General features: G+C 32.1%; 1 protein-coding gene across 2 annotated transcripts in view; it reads right to left on the reverse strand.

Moving 5' to 3' along the window:
- Positions 1-19,637, reverse strand: part of LOC125059439 — a 106,420-nt gene extending 86,783 nt beyond the window's left edge. The window contains exon 1 of one of the 2 annotated variants that reach the window (XM_047663866.1): positions 19,508-19,637. The gene's annotated coding sequence lies outside the window, so the exon portion shown is untranslated. The remainder of the gene's footprint in view (positions 1-19,507) is intronic. The other variant, XM_047663867.1, reaches the window with a different exon arrangement.
- Between the last annotated feature and the right edge of the window lie 1,296 nt (positions 19,638-20,933).

Below are 20,933 nucleotides of genomic sequence, written 5' to 3' on the forward strand. Positions count from 1 at the left end.
AGCGTCCTAAAAGCTGTACATCGCAATAAAAGCGGTGCTGCGCAGGAGCTGGTGGAGACAGATTTTACTTTGTTGAACTCGCACATTTAACACTAGCGATATTTTGCTTCAATTGTCATAAAGACAGACTTAAATTAAAGCTCCCAGGGTTTTGATTTGACCTCCAACTTTTCAACATACAAACAATTATAGCTATAATTCAAACAATCTACATATTCATTGGTCAAACATGAAAATATAGTAGTTCTTGAGTTTATTGAAAACAACATACTTGCTATACGATGAATTATGACTAGTTTTTTCTGAGATTTAAACTTGGTGTTAAACTAGTGCGTGATTATCGCGGCGGTCCATTAAGTCATAAGTACAAAAAATTAACTACTGATGATCAAATCATCCGTGCTTCAGATAACCTCAGGCTATGCATGACTAATGGTTTATTAAGAGGAAGTAATCAGCTCTCTCACGCTTAGGAAGATCGTGTATGCGAAAATTTTGTCTATACTCTGTGGCATGACGAAAATTTTATCAAGCATTTTTACGTGATATGAAAAGATAAGGTAATTGAGCGTTGGGGGAGTGTTGCGGTATAATAAACTTCCACAAAATATAAAAAGTGCAGACAGCCTGGCAATATTTAAATTAAGACTAAAAGACCATCTCTTCAGAGATCCCCGTTCTCTACTCAAATAAAAGTCCACCCTAGTTCTACTTCGCTAATTCATCCTTGAAGCTCTTCAATGACCCACACCCGTTCTTATGTTAATGTCTGTTATGAGAATAAATATCTTTAAACCCATATGTATAGCGCTTAACTTTGCTTTTGCTCTAAAAAGACAGTGTTGGCTTTTAGCGTGTGTCTCTCATCCCTGAAGTAGTAGGTTCGATCCCCAGCTGTGCACTAATGGACTTTCGGTCTATGTGAGCATCTAACATTCACACAGTGAAGTGAACGTGAGGAATTTCATGTCTTAGATCCAAAAAGTCGACCGTGTAAGTCAGGCGCAGGAGGCTGATCATCTACTTGCCTATAGATTGATAAATGAGCATGAAACAGATACATAATCTGAGGCCCATCCAAAATTATGCAATGTGAATTCAGCTAGTTGAAACTACATATATCAACCTCACATGCAAAAATTTCGTATTTCAGTATTATTTATTATACATCTAATATATATAAAAACAAAAAAATTTTTTTATAGATATTCAGTAAGTCTGGGAATCGGCTACTATCTATCAAATATATCTTTCAAACCCCTAAGTGAAAAGGTGCCCAACGTTTATTTTTAGACAATTTTTTTGTTTTTATTATTTTAGATACTTTATATACAAAAATACATACAACCCTTAATTTTCACCCCTCTACGATCAATCCCTATTTTTTTATTATAGCAGATAGTTATTTTTTTGAACTAAAATAATGTTTCTCAGAAATAATATACATGGCAAAACAACGTTCGTCGGGTCAGCTATATATCAGATAAAACAATATTATACGTATAGCGTACATACTCTTAAGCAATTACTATAACCAGTCAGCATAGTAATATAATATGGTGGTAAGGAATCATTTAAAAACATTGTACATAATCACGATTCTATTTACATAACTCATATTTTTTTGCGTTCTTATGTACGCCTTATGCGTATTCCGTTGAAGTCATCGAAATAGTTGCTAGTTATAATTTTAGTTAACCGATTGAGCTTCTAAAAACATACAACGGTCAATTATAACTGACAAAATAGGTAAGTACCTACTTCGCATCCGTGTTTTCAGAACTCGCAATAAATCGTTGACAATTGATGATATTTGATTGTTAATTCGCTAATAGATCTAATCCAACTAAGGTATGAAAGCAAGAGCAATGTTAAAAATTAATCAGCGGCGCTACAACCCTTTTTAGGCCTGGGTATCAGATTTCTGTATATGTTTCATGCTCATTTGTCAATCTTTAGGCAAGTAGGTGATCAGCCTCCTGTGCCTGACACACGCCGTCGACTTTTTTGATCTAAGACATGAATTTCTCACGTTAACTTCGCCGTTCGAGCCAATGCTAGATGCGCACATAGACAGAGAGTCCATTGGTGCACAGCCGGTAAACGAACCTACGACTTAAGGAATGAGAATCGCATGCTGAAGGCACTAGACCAACACTGCTATCTACTATGTAAGGAATTGCTTGTTTTAATATGCAAAGCTCAGTGAAAAATTCCAAGTACCAATCGTAAAAGCTAAGTTTGTCACTGCCAGAAAAACAAAGGGCACAAAACAAAGGATGTCGCAATACTTTCTAACTACAAAACTATTCATATCATTTAAGTCTTTATGCCAGGTAGCTAAGACCGCAGTTAGCGTGAATATATTTGAATGTATCTTTTGTTTACTGTACTTTCTCTACATGTATGGACGATAGATGATTCTTTTGACCTGTTTTAAAGTTTTTGTGAATACCTATAGTAATTGTTTACCTACAATTTAAAAAGTTATTTTCGAGTCTAAATAATGTGTGTGTGAGCCCAATACTGTAAACAAAATACAATTTTAGTTATACATAGTTTAAAAGTGACTCGCACTCCCTAAGAAAATATAAGAAGATATATAAAGATATAGATAATATGAAGAAGATTTTGTTTTAAATATATAAACATAACACTGCCTTCGACCGAACAAATATTGAGTTATATTTAACGTGTGCTATTTGAACGTTTAGTTAAGTGTATTAATCCTATATATTAAAGTAAATAGGTTTATGCTATACAAAACGCTTATACGAATAATAATAGCGTTTTAATTCAGATTCTTTTACATTTAAACACGTTTCTATTTCAGTCTTCTTTTAGGTATCTGTGTGCCTTTTTTGGCAAAGGCCTCCTACAAATTCCGCCACTCCTCTCTGCCTTCTACCACCAGTCATCTACCTCTTTTTCGTTTGCTGTACCTTGGGCACCAGTTTAGTATTTTCTGTTCCTCTTGCCATGTGCCCCGCCTATTTCCACTTTTGTTTTTTATTTTTATTGTAACCTCTGTTACCTTAGTTGTTTTTCTTTCAGCTGTATTCTTTATTTTGTCTATTCTTTCCTTCCCTATACATCGTTTCATCGATCTTTGACACATAGCTTTGCATTATACAAATTATAAACGAGTCGTTTTATATTTAAACTAAATTTGTAAGGTACATAACACATAAGATTCTGCGATGGGTCGCCTAGTCGTTCAGGTCAGGTCACGGCTATTCTAGCCGGCTGGAAAAAGCTGGAGCAACTTAAGAGAGGTGCCCAAGATTGGTACGTCCGGTGTTGTTAGTGCATACACAAGTGTTACAACAATTGTTAGGGGACATAGCACTTTCCTTAAGTCCAGTGATTCTTTAGACAGTTTTTCATGCCAACATCCTCATAATTTTGTTAGATAAAATTATGTGCTTTTTTGGCTAGCATTTTAATTTTAAAAATCAGATATAATGTCCAATTATATCTGAATAAAATAATAATAATAATATTATTTTCTGGCAGCTACCTCGGACAAAGAATTAGTCTAGCAATTCAAAGGGGGAACGCTGCCAGTATCTTCGGAACCTTGCCTAAAGGGACTCCTTTTAATGATATATTTTAGTTTATGTTAAGTTTAGTTATTTATTTCATTGTATATTATTTTATTATGTTCAATTTATGTATCAAATTCACGGTTATATCTACTACGTACCTCAGTTTTTAACTGGTTTAAAAAAAGGACCAGTTTGACCTGTATGTATGTGATATTGTTAATTATTATTATTGAAAATGTTTCCTTTGAAACGACAAGTTGATGTCGGCTTAATTTTTCCACATTATTGTTGAGGTCTTTTTTTCCAAACACTTTTTTAATTAATTATTTATTATGGTAATCTCAAGAGAATACTGTGATATGCCTTTCAGTCTAAATGATAAATGTTAATGCATAAAAAAATTATCTTAAACGAATCTCGAGTCAGTATCGACGGCTCAAAACACCAAATTAATCAGCCAAGATCACATTTGAGATAAATACATCAATATGTAAATATCTGGGCACTGATCAGCAATATTTGCATATGTTTTTAACCGACTGTAAAAGGGAGGTGTAGATTTGTAAGCCTTTTCTCTCAAATAAAAATTGAATGAAAGAGAAATAGAAATGTCAGCCCTAGCATTAGACGTTGAGAGGTTCTTCTTTAGTCACATACTTCATTACTGAAGGTCGTTCTAGTATTACGTAAGCACTTTGATTTTCTTATTTGGTGATTACGTTACCAGTAATTATTTACTTTTTTACACATATTACCCACACATTTATACGCTTGAAAACTAAATGCATTTTCGAGGATTCCTTCAAAAAATTAATACGTTCATGTAATCCATTTTTTAGAACAGGGGCAAAAGGCGTAATGAAGGTCAATCTTTATATATATAATTCTACTGTATTTTGTGTGTCACTGAACTCCTCTTAAACAGCTGGACCGATTTTAATGAATTTTTGTATGCGTATGGTTTAGATTCACATATCAGCCCGGCTGATGACGCTGCAGTCGGTATCTAGGTTTATCTATACAAATAAACAGCTGGTATATATATAAATCTTCTGTTCATGTGTTCCTAATTCTCCTAAACGGCTGGACAGATATTGATGATTTTTTTTGTAACTATGACGTGTGTAGTTCCAAAACACAAATGTACATACAGTATTTACAATTATTTTAACTACTTAAAAAACATACTTGTATTGCTTGTACTTTAAAACAGAACCTTAGCAGTCAGTTAAAATATTTCAAACGAGTAATAATATAAGTAGCACTAAAACATTCCTTTATCCATTCCGGGATAATCAATTACCACAGACACTTTAATTACTCTGTAATGAGTAACGGCCTCATTAAGTCCCTCAATTAGAGAATAATCCGTGGTTACGATTCCCTTGGAATTCTGCAATTAAAAGCAAAATTGACAGGTGAAAAGAAATTACGGATGCCGAGAGATTTTAAGTCTAAACACGTCGATGGTTTATGGCGGCTGAGTTTTTACGCGGTTAACAAACACTAAAACTATTTAATTAAAGAAAATTGTGCTGTATTATGTTGGTTAACTGTTAACATTAATTATTTTTATATTAAAGTCACATATATTTGTTATTTTTTAAAAAACATGAGAATTACGGAGAAAATTTACAATATATTACACTTCCAATATAAACACAGGGAGTTTTTTGTAGTTTTTATTTATTAGTTTATTTATTATTCGTTGCAGAAAATAATACAATTGACATTATGTGTATTAAAATGTTGTTTTTGTTAATGTGTTGATACGTTCATTCATAGGTAAATAATTGTATCTTTAATTTAAACCTATATCATTATTATTATTGCTAATTCTTTCTTATCAAGTCAAGTCAAGATTTATTAAAACACAAGTAAATGTTAATATCGATTTTTATTGACCATTATAAATACTTTTTATGTTTTACTTATAAATGAATATTTCATTCTAACAATATTTTAATAACAATAATAATTGAATGATAGATAGAAAATTAAAACTAACTTGAAAAATTTGGTCGCTGTGGCAGTGTACCTTTAATGCTGGCAGCATTTCCTCACTGTATCGCGATACTTATTCATTTAGAGGAAAAACCACCAGCTCTGTGCTCTTTTTAATTTAAATCTTTGAAGTAGCGCCTGTGCACTTGAAAGTTGAACCCCACGGCCCAAGAGGAACAAAGGGAACAAAAACAAAGTTAATAACATAGTTTGACAACAAATCAAATTTAACTTAATGTTACATTTTTGATTGTATTATGCAATAAAATGGCGGTCAAGTGGAACACACTTTCACAAGAGATTAATTTTTGGGTTATCACTTATCAATTGACACAATTTCTAGATATTCGATAAGATAAACAAAAATTGCGTTCTATATGTTATGAGTAACATAGTCTTTACGCTATAACTATAGTCATGATAAATAATTGTAGATATTAACTGATAACACAAACCTTCGATATAATAACGATTTCAAAAAGTTGAATTTAAAATATTCCGGTGTGTCAAATAGCTTTAGGAATTTATTAATGAAGAATGAATAAATATTATTTTATTAATTCTAGTAATAAATATTTACCGCAAAGTTCCACTTGTTAAAAAAATTCCTTCGTAAGTTACGATGATAAACAGCTTAACTAATTGCCCTCTTTTAATAATCAAATTATATTAATAACGTACGAAGAGCAGACTCATCTGATGTTAGATGATACCGCCGCATCGACACTCAATGCCAAAAGGATCGCGAGTCCGTTGCCGGCAATTCCTTAAAAGACATGTTAAAAATGTTACAAGTATTGCGCATGAGTCGAAAGTCTTTCACTAACCTTGGCCAATCGCTGACCGTTGCACTAATTTTGTCAACCCGTTATTATACCAGTTATAATCGACGTGTGACCTCGATTTAAAACAAAAGAACTAAATTGCTTTCTGCTCTTTGAAACTTCGAGATAATTTTAAATTTCGAACAAAGGTTTTTACTGTATCTTAATTACGATAAAGTACTGACTGCATTGTGGCTTTGACAAGTTTAATAAAGTATTTAAGTTTGCGTAAGATGTAAGAATTTTGCTTTTGCGGGAAAGTTGTATGTTTTTTAAATAATCACTGGGCAGTAAGACGGTCTTTTGGACACACGATTGTCTATATGGTTATTTTATTAGTGTATTTTAATAGAACAGCGGGCGAGCCAATTCTTAAAAGGGAGGCACCTCACATTGCAAGAAGGCATTGTCGGCCTTTTAAAAATTGGTACAGTTTTCTATTGTTAAGGAAGACAATATAATTACCTCACATTTCTAGAACGCTCGCAAGTGCGTTGCCGGCCTTTTAAGAATAAAATACAATGGAATTAAATCCAACTAATGAGTATTTTTTGTAAGTTTGTACTTGAATATAAAGATGTTTATTAATTTTTATATTTAAACATTAAATTAAAATCGTGTTGTCACAATGTTTGACATCAAGGCATATAGCTTACTCGCACTTCAATGCACAAATGACATGCGATTCAGAAAAAAGTAAAACCACAGATACAAAATTCATTTGTCAAGTGTCAAAGCACAGACTAAAAGCATCTAAATATATCTTTACTTAAAAAGTCGCAATACTTTTATGACGCAAGGAAAATGCACTTTATTCAACCTAACAAGTTTATTTTTCATAGAGTTGACATGAAGAATGTAGTCCTTTCTAAGTCTAGTACACAGGGGCGGCTTCACAATTACTCTGAGGCCTTTAAATTATGGACGACACTTTTCAAAATAACGATTGAATCAATATGTTTTATGTTTATTACACTAATATATTTATTAAGTAGACGAAAATATGTCCACAATCTTACAATTACAAATTGTAAATTATTCGTTCATTTACGCAAGTACATATATATAGACACATTTAAATAAAATTATTATTATTGTCTCTCCAGACAACAATAACACTATTACCCAAGAATGCTCCGGCACAATCGACATCTTTATGTGTTTTATATTTAAAACGCAGAACTTACAGTAGCTATATTGTGTATCCTATGTATTTAATATAATATTTTTAATTTGGACATTATTGTATTAGCTTAAGGATAGTGTACCTATGTATTTTTGTGATTTAATATAACTTCGGGACATTGTCAATGCACCATGGTATATTAAATATGAAAGTATCCACTAGGATCTTAATGTGGATACAGTCCGAAATACGGCGAAACGGTTTGTCTTAGCTTACTTTAAACAGGCTACTTCTTGAAAAACAGAAATAAGCCGTCTCAAGTAGAACTTAACATTTTGATTTAATAAACCTAGTGTAGTGAATATAAGTGCAAGTGCAGTATCTAAGAGTCACGAACATAGTGTCAAAACATTATAGAACACTAACACTATTAATGAACATTACCTTAGTTTAAGGTATTCACTTGTATTGTAGAAAATTAACTCAACAGAATATTACTTATTAGTCATAATTATTGTATAGGCTAGATTGTAATTCATGTAAAGTGGCACTCTCTTTTGTGAACTGTATTGTAAAAATATCCACATCAGTCCATCAAATACGCACTCAAAATTTAGTAATGGAATAATAAGTTTTACTTAAAAATCGTTGAAATATAACTCACCATTGTAATATTGCACACACTAAAAATAATGGTAATATTACGACTATGCATCAAGTGGCATACGTATTCGCAAGCCCAGTTTATCTGCTTCCAAGTATGTATTTCCAAGTCCGTCCCTGTGCTGCAGCTAGGCTGAACATAAATAACCAGAATGTATGATGTATTGAACCCGACATCTATCATCTGACGTCGCTTGGCAAAAAGGAAATTACTTTTTTAATACAGTTGCTCAAAAAGTGGCGTATTGCAGGGACGTATAGCGTTCGGGATGTGGGCTATTACACACTCGTGCTTTTTCTTTACCTTTTCCGAACTAGTGCGTTTTCTTTCCCAACTGTCAAGATAATGTCTATTAAAAAGAAAAAAACAACCACGAAGTTTTTACTAAAAAAAATCATATAAGTTTTTATAATTCATGCAAATATTTCAAAAAAGAAGCTACTCATTTGTTTTAATATCAGATTTAATGATTTGATTCAATGAGTTTTAGGTTAGGTTTCATTTCATTTCATCTCATTAAATTTCATATCAATAAAAAAATTCTACTGAAGATTTGGCTGTATGGGCATAGTTCCCTTTGCCTACCCAGAATGGGTGAAGAAAAAAAAAATCTCTGCTCATATTCTTTTACAGTTGGCGCCATTTTCCAAAAATGTTCTTTGCTAGTTTAGTTGTTTGTTATATTATATATTAAATATACATGAACAATCATACGAAATTAATAATAGTTTGTCTCAAACAGTAAATATGAAACCTAAAACTTCCCCAGTTAGTAAAAAAACTGTAATTTCGATGAATATGTGAATTATACCTTTTATAAGAAATAATTGATTAGTTGAGGTTATTGTGTTTTAATATTTTATTAAATTGCTTAATTTTTTCGCAACTGTATTAAAAATAGTCGTTCAGTACACGTGCGGAACCATCATTGCAACTTGTTCCGACTGTCAACCCTCACCTTCGGCTGCGCCTCGGCTCGGGTAGACATTTGTCGGAACTCTTTGCAATGATAAGCTTTCCGCACTCGTAATGAAATATACTATTTACATAGCATTCTCAGCTTTATTAGTTTTTAAGTGGAAAGCTCTGATTTTAATTGACAGGTCTCTATGTGATAATCCTATACAAACTATGTTATTTCGCGTTAATTTAGTCGTAGATAAATGGACTTCATAACACAAAAGCACACAAGCGCAGTTATCCTCCAATAATAATAAATAAAAATAACATGTATTTGAGTACTACATAATCAGGATTTAAGTCCATGTCATTATGTTTAACAGTACACAACATTCGACGGAGTGAAAGAAAAAATATACATTAAATGCTTCTAATTTTACATTTACTGCCAGTTCTCAAATCAGGGGCGTAGAACGGAAGAGAAGAACTGGTAATAAACATGTCTCTTATCCTCGGCACCATTTTCCAATCCTTCAATTATCCCTTTTATACCAACTTTCCAGGTTTCTGGTGGCCATTTCACCATTGCGTTTTTGTTGTCAATTTCGATACTTTGAATCTGTAGCGCTGATGTTGCTTACTTTAGGAACGGACAAATCAATATTAAACTCGTAAAATTGCGTCAGAAATAATTGTTTTCCTGGGAAGAGAATAAAGCAAGTCCGTGACCAACCCTAGAGGTAAAAAACAATAGCAAAGGCCGAATGAGATCACACGCTCTCATCCATCATGTTTCGATACATCAATCTCACACACCCACTAGTTTTTTATCATCAAATTAATAAACGAATTTGTGCTCCATTGATATTTTTAATTATGATTGATTTTTATAATTGATCTTGAAGCTTTATAAGTATATAGGAAATAACTTCCTACAGAATATCTTGTGTAGATGTATAATGTATTGAAACAGTATTTAAAGTAGAAGAAATATTTTTTATGTCAATTGCGGATAAATAACTAACTAAAATTGGTAATATTTTTGACGCTGTGTACGGTTTCGACACAATTGCGCTAACCCATGCGCTAGTAAATGGTGACGCAAAGTGCATAAAACTTAGGACTTTTAAAATTTACTTTTATGTGTATATAATAGGTTATATATAATAGTTTAATAAATAAATAATTTACTTAATTATTAAATAAATTTATTTATTTAATAGTTTAGGGACTGTTGCCTAAGATTGAAGAAACCTCATTTAAATCAAAAGACATCCTAAATTGTATAATAATAATTTATTCCAATAATGCACTTACGAACTATAGCTCACTTAGTATAGATAGAGTATTTTTAGTATTCTCCAGAGAAACAGGTCAAATTGAACCTTTTGTGAATAAATTAATAAAACAATGTTTAAAACGAAATAGTTCTAATGAGCAGTGTTGGCCTAGTGGCTTCAGTGTGCGACTGTCATCCTCGAGGTCATAGGTTCGATCTTCGGATGGGTACCAATGGAATTTCTGTCCATGTGCGCATTTAATACTCGCTCGAACGGTGAAGGTAAATATCGTGAGGCTTGTCTTAGACGCAAAAAAAGCGATTTTTATATAAAAATATTATATTACTAAAAGTTACTTTGACTATATTCTTCATTTTCCCAGCTTTGTTTCCTACTAACCTAAATGGTTAATAACAAGGAAGCTCTTAAAATTATAATGATCTAAACAATTACGGAAAAAATACCGATGACGCGTATATTCACGTTAAGATTACGGTGATGAGCTGTAGGTAGTCACGATTTGCTAATGGATTCCAATATCCTAATTGAGCATTTTTATATTAAGAAACACCACCTGCGTAGCTTCGTCACGCTTTGATCTATTCAAATCTGCACGTTCTCTTATTTTTATATAACAGGAGAAAATTAATGGGACAAGAACTAACTAAAGAACAAAAACAAAAGCAACAACCTTTTTAGGTTTGGGCCTCAGATTTCTGTGTCTGTTTCACGATCATTTGTCAATCTAATAGGCAACTAGTCTGTATCAGCCTTCTGTGCCTGACACACGCCGCGCCGTCGACTTTTTGGGCCTAAGGTAAGCCGGTTTCCTCACGATATTTTCCTTCACCGGTCGAGCGAATGTTAAATGCGCACTTAGAAAGAAAGCCCATTGGTGCACAGTTGGGGACCGAACCTACAATCTCGCAAATGAGAGTCGCACGCTGATGCCACCAGGCCAACACTGCGGTCAACAATACATAATATAAGTACTTTATTGATTTACATTATATATATAAATATATCATATTAATTTACAAACAAGTTCATGCGTTCGCATAATTCTTTTAAGTGTTCAAAGTTTTCCCATTTACGTATTTAATATATTGATAAAAATATAATTGTTAGAAATTATGTTTATGCGAGAATGATTTTAATATATAGATGACTAAATTAAACTTTGGAATTTAAATAAAAACCTAATTAAATATATCCTGCAAGTTATTTATTGTACGCATTTCCCACAATTCTTCGAACACGGAATTAGTCACAATTATTGTACTAATTGTGTTTAGTTAACCACAAATGTGATCAGATTTAGTCAGAACCTTTCTGGGTAATTTCTTAGGTGATTGGTGCCTGAACTGCCTTGCGATTCTGTAACTTACTTTTCGAACTCACACAGTGGTTTTCGCAGCGGCGGTCGCGCTCAAATCAGTCGTGAAGCAGTCATTTTACGATTTGGCATTCTGATAAGGAGGAAGCTTGTAGTTTATTGTTTAAAATGTTTCTTAGGTCAGTTGTAGCATTTGATTCGAAAATATATTTTTTAAAACAGTCCAATTCTTTAAAATCATTCATATCATTATTTAACGTTAGAATATTATTATAAGACATTAATAATAATAATAATATTTTAATTGCAAAAATACAATACCTTATACCCAAACATTTAAACGAATATTTTCTTAATAAAAAGGAAAGCATAATCTAACCTTGATCTAATTGTTTGATTATAAATTGGGCACGCATAATCTTCTGATTAGCCGTTTTATTTCTATAGGTCAATGTTGGATTTGAAAGTACTAGGCATTTTCGCAATACTATTTTGGGTATTTATTAATCCACTTACTATATTCATGCATATGTTCACTTAGTAACGCAACCTCATTCTTATGCAAAAAATGGTCGCAATAACCATGGACCAAGGAAGAAAAGTTTCTAGTAAAATCTAAAACTGGAAATTTTTATATGTGATTTTTTATTTTTTTTATTTCTTACAATTATATTATTATATATATATATATATGTATAATATATATATATATATTATACATAATATAATTTCATAACAATTGTCATATACAATCATAGAGCCTGGACACAATCAAATTGGATGCTGATTTTTTGCTTTTAGACATAGACATAGACATAGACATAACATTTATTACAAACAAAAACACACACACATAAACACACAAAATAACAATACTTACAGAAAACATAAAATAAAATAAGACATCACAAACAATAAAAATTAGAAATTAAAATTAAGAAATGTTTTTTGCCATTCGGTTCGTTTCTAGTGTGCAATGTGTGTGTACTGTGGTTGTAATTGGCCCTGGCTCAGCATTATGCTGAGGAGCAAAAAGTTCCACAGCGCTGGTCATTCTGCCAGAGACCACAGCAGCTAGTTTGCGCCTCTAATAAAATAAAATAAATAATTATAAATACCAAGTAGAAAAATAATAATAATAATATTAAAGATAAATATTAAAGAAGTGTGAGTAAATCGTGTGTAACGGTGTATAATAAATAGAATTAAATTAAAAGTTAAAAATAAGAATAAACGTAAGTAAGTAGATATTTGTTTGTTTTATGGGTAAAGACTAAATTTTGTGGGACTTTTGTTGCGTAAGTAGAAGTGTCTTATAAGTGCGCCTAAAATTCGACTTTAATTGAAGACACTTATGTTTGTTATTTTTATTTTATAATAGGTACTACAAAATGTAATTATTTTATTTTTATCTCACACGCTGTTTTTTTTGTATCTACGGTTTCGATATTTGTAAATATGTGAGGAACATGTACTAACTTTTTTTAGTAGGTATAGTAGTTTTTATTCTAGGGGTACATTGTCTTCACATATAATTATTTAACTAATGTATGCAAAATATTGTAAACCTATTTTAAAAGAGTAAGTGTGGAGTTTCTTACCCATTCTTCTCCACACGAAACTACCTTTTGGAAGGGGCAACTAGAATCATCTTTATATTTTATTTGACGTTCAAAAGTGCCATTTTAGGTGGTCTAATTGAAATGAGTGATTTCACTTGACATAGCATTATGTATGATATGGTGAACTTTAATAAATAAAGGAGGCATGAGTTTCCGTTTAATAAAAGCTGGGAACGCATCAAATATATTCATAGGCATTGATAAAGTATGTGTAACTTGCCTTCTATGCCACGTTCGTTTGCCCCTACTTTATAAAAAATATAAAATTTTCTTTCCATCAAACTAGGTATTATTAAATCTAGTTATTAGGTTTCTTATAAGAGTTTTAGAAATTGCTACACTAGCAAAAAGTGAATATTAATTATAAATTGACTACTGAGAAAGGTTTAGATGTAATAAATGATGGTTTAATGTAAATTGATTAAATTACAACGACTTTTATTGAGGAAATTGCAATGTACACTGTACATTTCTAAAATACTAGTCCAAAACAGTGACTTATTTTATGGATTAATCTATGTGCTAATTCATATATTTCTATCTAATTGTGCGGTATAATTGAAAGGTGTATTAACAATCTTAAGTTTAGTTTATTTGAGTAAAAAGTGAAAATATTTTTTATTATTAAATTTATAAATATATACCAAAAAAATATAGTACAAGTAATAAAATACAATAATATTTTTTTTATCTCTCATTATATTTTTTTTCTTTGGTTATTGTTATTTTGTGTGTGTTTTGGTTAGTAATAACTGTTATGTCTACGTCTAAAATTACTAATAATGGTCACTATATCGTGTGGTAAAGATTCTCTTAACTCAAAAAAAAAACACATCATTTATGACAACACGATATTCCACTTAGTTTAGTTAAAAATAAACTAATTCGTTAATGATATAAAAAATCCATAAAGTTTACTATTAATTACCCAAGTAGCGAGGTAATTAAGTGAGCTCTTGATTGAAAAAGTGAAACTTATTCGAGGGCATTAAGAAATTATTGCACTATAAAGCAATTGCAGCTCTGCGGAGTAAAAAATTGTGAATTTATAGATATCGCTACACTGGCATCTTTCAAGAGGGCAAGTACCACAGTACATAGAAGGTGGGGTTTATAATTTCGTCAATTTTTTTTTGAATTTTTTTTTTATATTCTAAATATTATTTATTTATTTCGTAATCCTACAGCTAACAAAAATTATATAATAACAAACAATTACACAGAAAATATAGCCAGAGATGGAATTTACAATATTTAACTGCAAAAAGGTTCCGAAATTTACAAAAAGAAAAAAACAGTAAAAATTATTCAATACATTTAACAAAATAACATATAACTAATATTATAGCTGTGTTGTGTGATGGTGTAAAAGTGACGGTAAGTACGTGAAGGTGCGTATGTGTGGTGTGCTCATGATGCAGGTGATTTTGCGCTATGGATATACTTAATACTCCTTTTAACCATATTCCGCGATGGCTTAAACAAATCAATAATAATAAGATATAGCATAAAATGTCTGAATCGAAACATTTAGTTAGAAGAAAACAAGTAACATTGTTAAGATGTCACAGGTACCTACCAATCAAGATTCTGGCTACTGTAAGTGTTGCTTACCTATTAATCGTATAAGTGCTGTTGAAATATAGTTCCCGGGCAAATTAACCAAACATATTTTAAGTTTTTCACCGTAAATGTATGTACACAAACTCCACCCAATTAATCTTGCCAATTATTAAAACATTCATGCAATTCAATTTGACCAATTTTTTTTATAGAACAAGTAAACGGGCGACTCATCTGATGTTAAGTTTTACCGCCGTCTACTCAACGGCAGAGGGTCGCGAGTGTGTTTTTAGTCTTGGTACGCACTTTTCTTGAAGGAGTTCGTACACTGTGGTCCTAGTATACAATGTTGCACTATTATTGGAACGGCATGCAACAATGAACTAGTTAATAGTCGTAATCCAAAATCGTCTTGATAATAAAAATCAAAGAACACCTTTGTAAAAGGAAAAAATATTGAAGTTTAGATCAATGGCTATGAACAATTTAATTAGGGCTAATGAATAAGTAAATACTTTCATTTGCCAAAAGGTTAAAAATATCCCATAAATATATTTTTATATGTACTTATCGTTAAGTCTATATATATATATACTAGCAGACCGGCCAAGCGTTGCTGTGGCTAAGGTTTTTGTTATATTACATAGTAGTAAACTATTCAAGTGAAACGGTAGGAGAACTTATGTGAAAGGTAGATGACAGCTTATGTGACACGTTGATACTTTTAACACAGCGCCATCTGTTAGAATTGTATCAAATAATAAACAAATATTTTGCAATAAAATAATATTGCGACTATAATTTGAGATTTAAACTACCCTATCTTTTAAGTTGGATCAAACTACACACGGTGTGCAAATTTGATTGATATCGGTTCGGTAGTTTAGGAGTCCATTGAGGACAAACATTGTGACACGAGATTTATATATATTAAGATAAGATAATATATGAACATACACATCATACCATGTAGCATCCCCGGACTTTTAAAGAAGAATAATAATATTAGTTATACTAAAGGAATTACACCAGTGGCTCTACAACCATTGGTCTTGGCTTCAGATCCCAGTTACATTTTTTTCCTAATAGGCAAGGTCATAGACAGCCTTTTATGCCTGACGCACACCGTCAGCTTTTGGATCTAAGGCAGTGTTGTTTCCAAGTATTTTTTTTTTGTCCAACTTTAGCCTTTCTAAAATGATCATATTAAAAATTGAATTGTCAACTTAAGGAACTTAAATGATAGCTTAGGAAATCACTAGGAAATTGTTAACACAATAAGTACATTTACAAAACATATAATGAAAAACCTCCGAGTCCACTTTCGAATTGCCCTGTGGACTCACGCTCCACGTTAAAAAACACTAGGCGTATCGGTATCCTAACAATATTTTCCTTCATAGTGTTACTGCACAGCCGTGATTCGAATCACGTTAAAGCCACTAGGCCAACACTGCTCTAATAAGTATTTACAGGGCAGTAAAAAGCTTGCTTCCAATTCTACGGTGATCCAATTTAAATCGATACTAAAAGCCTAATGTAACCATTTGCCTAACAACTCTGGGTACTAATTTTATTATTGTGTTCTCACGAATTAAAGGCCAGTAGAGAAAATGGTCATAAAACATTAATAACGATAAAAACCCAAATAAACAACAACAAGTTTCTATAAAGAGCAAAAGCAAGTTACCATAAACGAATCGAAGTTAGCATACGCTTATTCTGATGAATATTTAAAACATTCCACGTGGCTTAGTCAATAACTTTTTCCGGAATATTTGACCGGTTTTTAATATTTATTTTCTTAAACGCTCACTCGGCATACAGATTCCCTACTCTAGGGTATACTTTACGACATATCTGTTATTTTTCTCTGCGGGTATTTGCAATCAGCCCTAAGGCTATGAGCGAATTTGTTCTGTGGTGCTGTCATGTGGAGTGACTTCCCATTGGAAGCATCTACTCATCTTCTGCCTAGAGCTACTGCCTTCTAGCTCTAGAATATGGTGACGTTTTAGTCGCCTCACATACTGTCTTAGGTGAGTTGGCGAGCAAGTTTGTTCGGGTGACAGCTTAACCGCTCTTTGTATTTAGCTGCTAGTCTCCGGATTTCCTCTTTGATAGTTCTCATTTTTAGGTGTTCGTAAACTTCGTTGTTGGTTATGTACCATAGTACTATTGCAACTGCTCTTAGGATCCTGGTCTGTTGTCGCTGGAGTATGTTTATGTTGGTATCACTTATGCTGCCCCACAGTTGGAGGCCATATGTCCAAATGGGCTTTAGAATGACTTTATATATAAGGAGTTTGCTATCTAGAGAAAGACTGAAAGCTGTAGCTACTGCTTTATAGATTTGAAATATCTGTTACCTATCTCTTACGTATGATGGTATGGCATTCCTCAATAGATGGAGTAAGGGACACAAATTAATATAATCAGGTTAAATAAAATCATCAATCAAATACAACAACAAGCAGTGCTCATTAGCCGAAATCATTTTTAAACTCAATCTTATCGCCACAACTCGGTAAATACAGCATGTAATAGTATTTAATTCCAACATAAATATACAGTATTCACAATTTTCTTAACCTACGTATAGTGATAATGATAATTAAAAAATAATAATAATTAAAACAAATTTAAAAGGTTTGGTGGTTTGCCCTGTGGCAGTGCGCCTTTAACGCTGGCAGCATTTTCTCGCTGTATTGCGATACTTATTCGTTGAGCGAAGCACCAGCTCTGGGGCCTATCTACCAGGTGCCAATTTAAATCTTTATTTAGCGCTAGTCTCTACTCCAAAGGGAAACAATCGAAGTTGGAGGAAATACTGTTATATTTGAGCTGATTATTATTAAATAAACGTTTTCTACTAAATTATATTAAATTTATTTTATCATTTAGAATGACGATTCAATAAACCCGCCCCGATCTGAGAATTCTTTAGTATCTCAAATTACAAAATAAATACTTTTGAATGTGTTACTAGGTTGCGTTAAGAATTTCGAGAAATTGATGTTAGTGAAAGTGACAATTCGCACTTTTCTTTAAACATTTTAAGTCGCAATGTGTTTAATCAACGAGTGTGTCATGTACCTACGTATAGATCGTCTTAGCATTTTTTGCATCAGAAGTTTAAACGAAGACTCAAGTTCTTTGTAAATGAAACAGCAGTAAAACACGATATTAAAAAGCACGACTCGTACCAATTAAGTTGGTATTTTAAAATAGAAATCGAATTTTATTTAAAATATTGAGCTAAATTATCAATGGATTACTTTTCGAGTTTCCAATGGGAGATTTTGCGAAAAACGAATATGACACATTTTGCCCAGGCATTTAAATCAACATTATTTTGTATGTATTTAAGCCAAAAGAAAGTTTGTAAAAACAATATGCTATCAAGTATGCTAATAACCATACTTTTCTAGGTTTAGATTGAGTTTCATAGTAAAAACTACGTACTATAAAATGAATTATAAAGTTACGGATTTTGATAATACAAGTTCCTTAAATTATACAAATTCAAGAAAACAGTTTAGGCCAGTCAACATCGAAATTTCGTCATAATTAAATTTGAAATACCGATAACTATAATATATTACCGATATTAATATCTTCATCTGATTTCCTTTAAAAATAGTGTGTGAAACTGATTCACCCAAAACCAGAATTATAGGGGTCACGAGAACTGATACAAAAACATTAAAACTAACGCAAAGGATATTGTGATTCACGCCAAATGGCGGGCACAAGACGCAAATATGAGTTGAGATTGAGTTCCTAGAAATATCTGAACTGCTGAACTGATTTCGAAACTAATTCTATCAGTAGATTTGTTACCTATCTTTCATTCTTTGTATTTCTGGCAAAGTCAGGGCAACAGCTACCATACAATATATATATATATGTACATAACATGTTATAGGTATATACTAGGAAGATAAACCAAAACAAAACGAGTATTCACAGTATAGATTTTCACTAATTACTAAAAATACAATTATAAGAAAAATATGGACTCTTATTTGTCAGGCCAAGCCGTGACTTACCCAGCCTGATTCTTCAATTATCATCAAGCAGTATGCAGAAACGGCTAATTCGTATCACAATACAACCCAAGTTATCATACATTTTTAGTTTTTACCACCGGTTCAGATACCCACCCATGTTTGTAACACGAGTTGTGCAGTCTATAAATTCTAGGCTTTAGACTTTATAGTCTGTAGAAGTCAACTGTCAGATGTGGTCACAAAACAGATAAAACTAATAAGATATTTGAAGATAACAAGAATAAAAATTTAGATAAATTAGAGTATCAATACAAATAACTTTCTTACACTTTTAGTTTTTATTCTTTCTATATTTTTACGCTGCACTAAGTGCATTTGTTACCAATCCTTAAGGATATCTCAAGTTGGTCAGACAGCAGATATTTTTCTAAAGCTCCGATCTTTATCATTTAATTTACCTTGTAATTAAAACCAACATGTAACTTGAAGCGAATTAATTCGACCGTTGTAAAATAAAACGTAAAATCTGAACCTTGTATAAGCGTCACTTGCATTAAGTTATAAAAGTAAAACAACTTTTAAGTTACACAGTAACCTGATATGAATAAAAACGTGTTTATAACTTACCGAATAAGATTAAAACACACACACACAACAAAAAACACAGTTAACTTGTTTGTAACACTAATACAGTTAGAAAGTTTTGGTGGACGGCACGCGCGCTCACTGCCAGCGTCGGTTTGCAACTGAAGTGAAGCCAGGGCAAGCTAGTTATCTGACCTTCGAGTAATAAAATGCTAGTTTGCAATACCGGTCCGCTTTGGGCAAAAGTGGTTCTACTTTTTCTTGGCGTTTTCAAACAATCGCAAATTCAAATTGCTATTAAATAACGATTTGGTTATGTAAAAGTGTTATGACGGTCATGTAATGGTATTGTTGTGGTCTTACCTGAAACATTTTATGTCTCTAGTTGCGGCTTTACCATGGACTGGGCAAAACATTAAACAACACAGGGGTGTGTTGTTCTGTATTGCAGTTATTTATAATGATAATATTGTTAGTGAGAATACAAAATAAGTCTTAATTGTGGGGTTTAGTACTAAGAAGAACGTATATATATTTGTAAGTTGTACCTGTCTTTTAGTTACGCGGGTATATTTTATATTGAAACAAGTTTACTTTTTCACAATATTAGAAATGTTTATTTGGAATTGCACTCGACGTTTAGCGTGCTTTAACCCCGGCTTTTAAGCTTCATGCCGAGCAGTTGAGACGCTGAACGGAAGACTTGAAAAAAAGGTTATATAGTCGTTGTAAATTGAAAAATATATATGTTCTTTTAAATTCTAACTATAAGTATCTGTACTTAACATTATGAAAAGGAAAGACATATATTTTTGTATACAATTTATTAACTAAACAACTGCACCGATTTCAAAATTTCTTTCTCTATTAAAATGCTACATTATCCTTGCATAACAAAGACTAAAATCCAAAGTTATAAAAAAACTTAAATGCCCAGCCGTGCAGTCTGCCAGACAGGCTACTCAACAATGGTATACCATGGAGAAACATAGATTATATTCTTACAATTGCACGAGATTTTTGCATCGCTGCTAGAGATATTGGGTAACCATACTTATAACAACGGAAAGGTTTTATGAAATATCGAAAACCGACGTAGAAATTGGAAATTTGGATTTATAATTTGTTCGTTAAGACTACTGCGACAGGTCCAAATTATGGAAGTCGAAGAACTCTCGTTAGTGTAGAGTTCATCTGTTAAAGGTATACAGAGAATATTGTAACAGTACTGAACGGTCTAGTAAGATTATTAGACCTAGGTCTAGTGGGGTAGTGTTGAGTATGGATTTTGAAGGGAAGCCATAATTTGCACCGAGTTACTGAATTTAAACCTTAAGCCACTTGATATCATAAAACTGGTATTTAAAAGCTACCTTTTAAATCTGAAAATTTGTCAGTTGACTGAAATATGAGACATTAATCATCACAATACTTTAACATCGTTAGTACACGGGCGAAGGTTCGGAAA

This window comes from Pieris napi, chromosome 19 (genome assembly GCF_905475465.1).
Source record: "Pieris napi chromosome 19, ilPieNapi1.2, whole genome shotgun sequence".
Lineage (NCBI taxonomy): Eukaryota > Metazoa > Arthropoda > Insecta > Lepidoptera > Pieridae > Pieris > Pieris napi.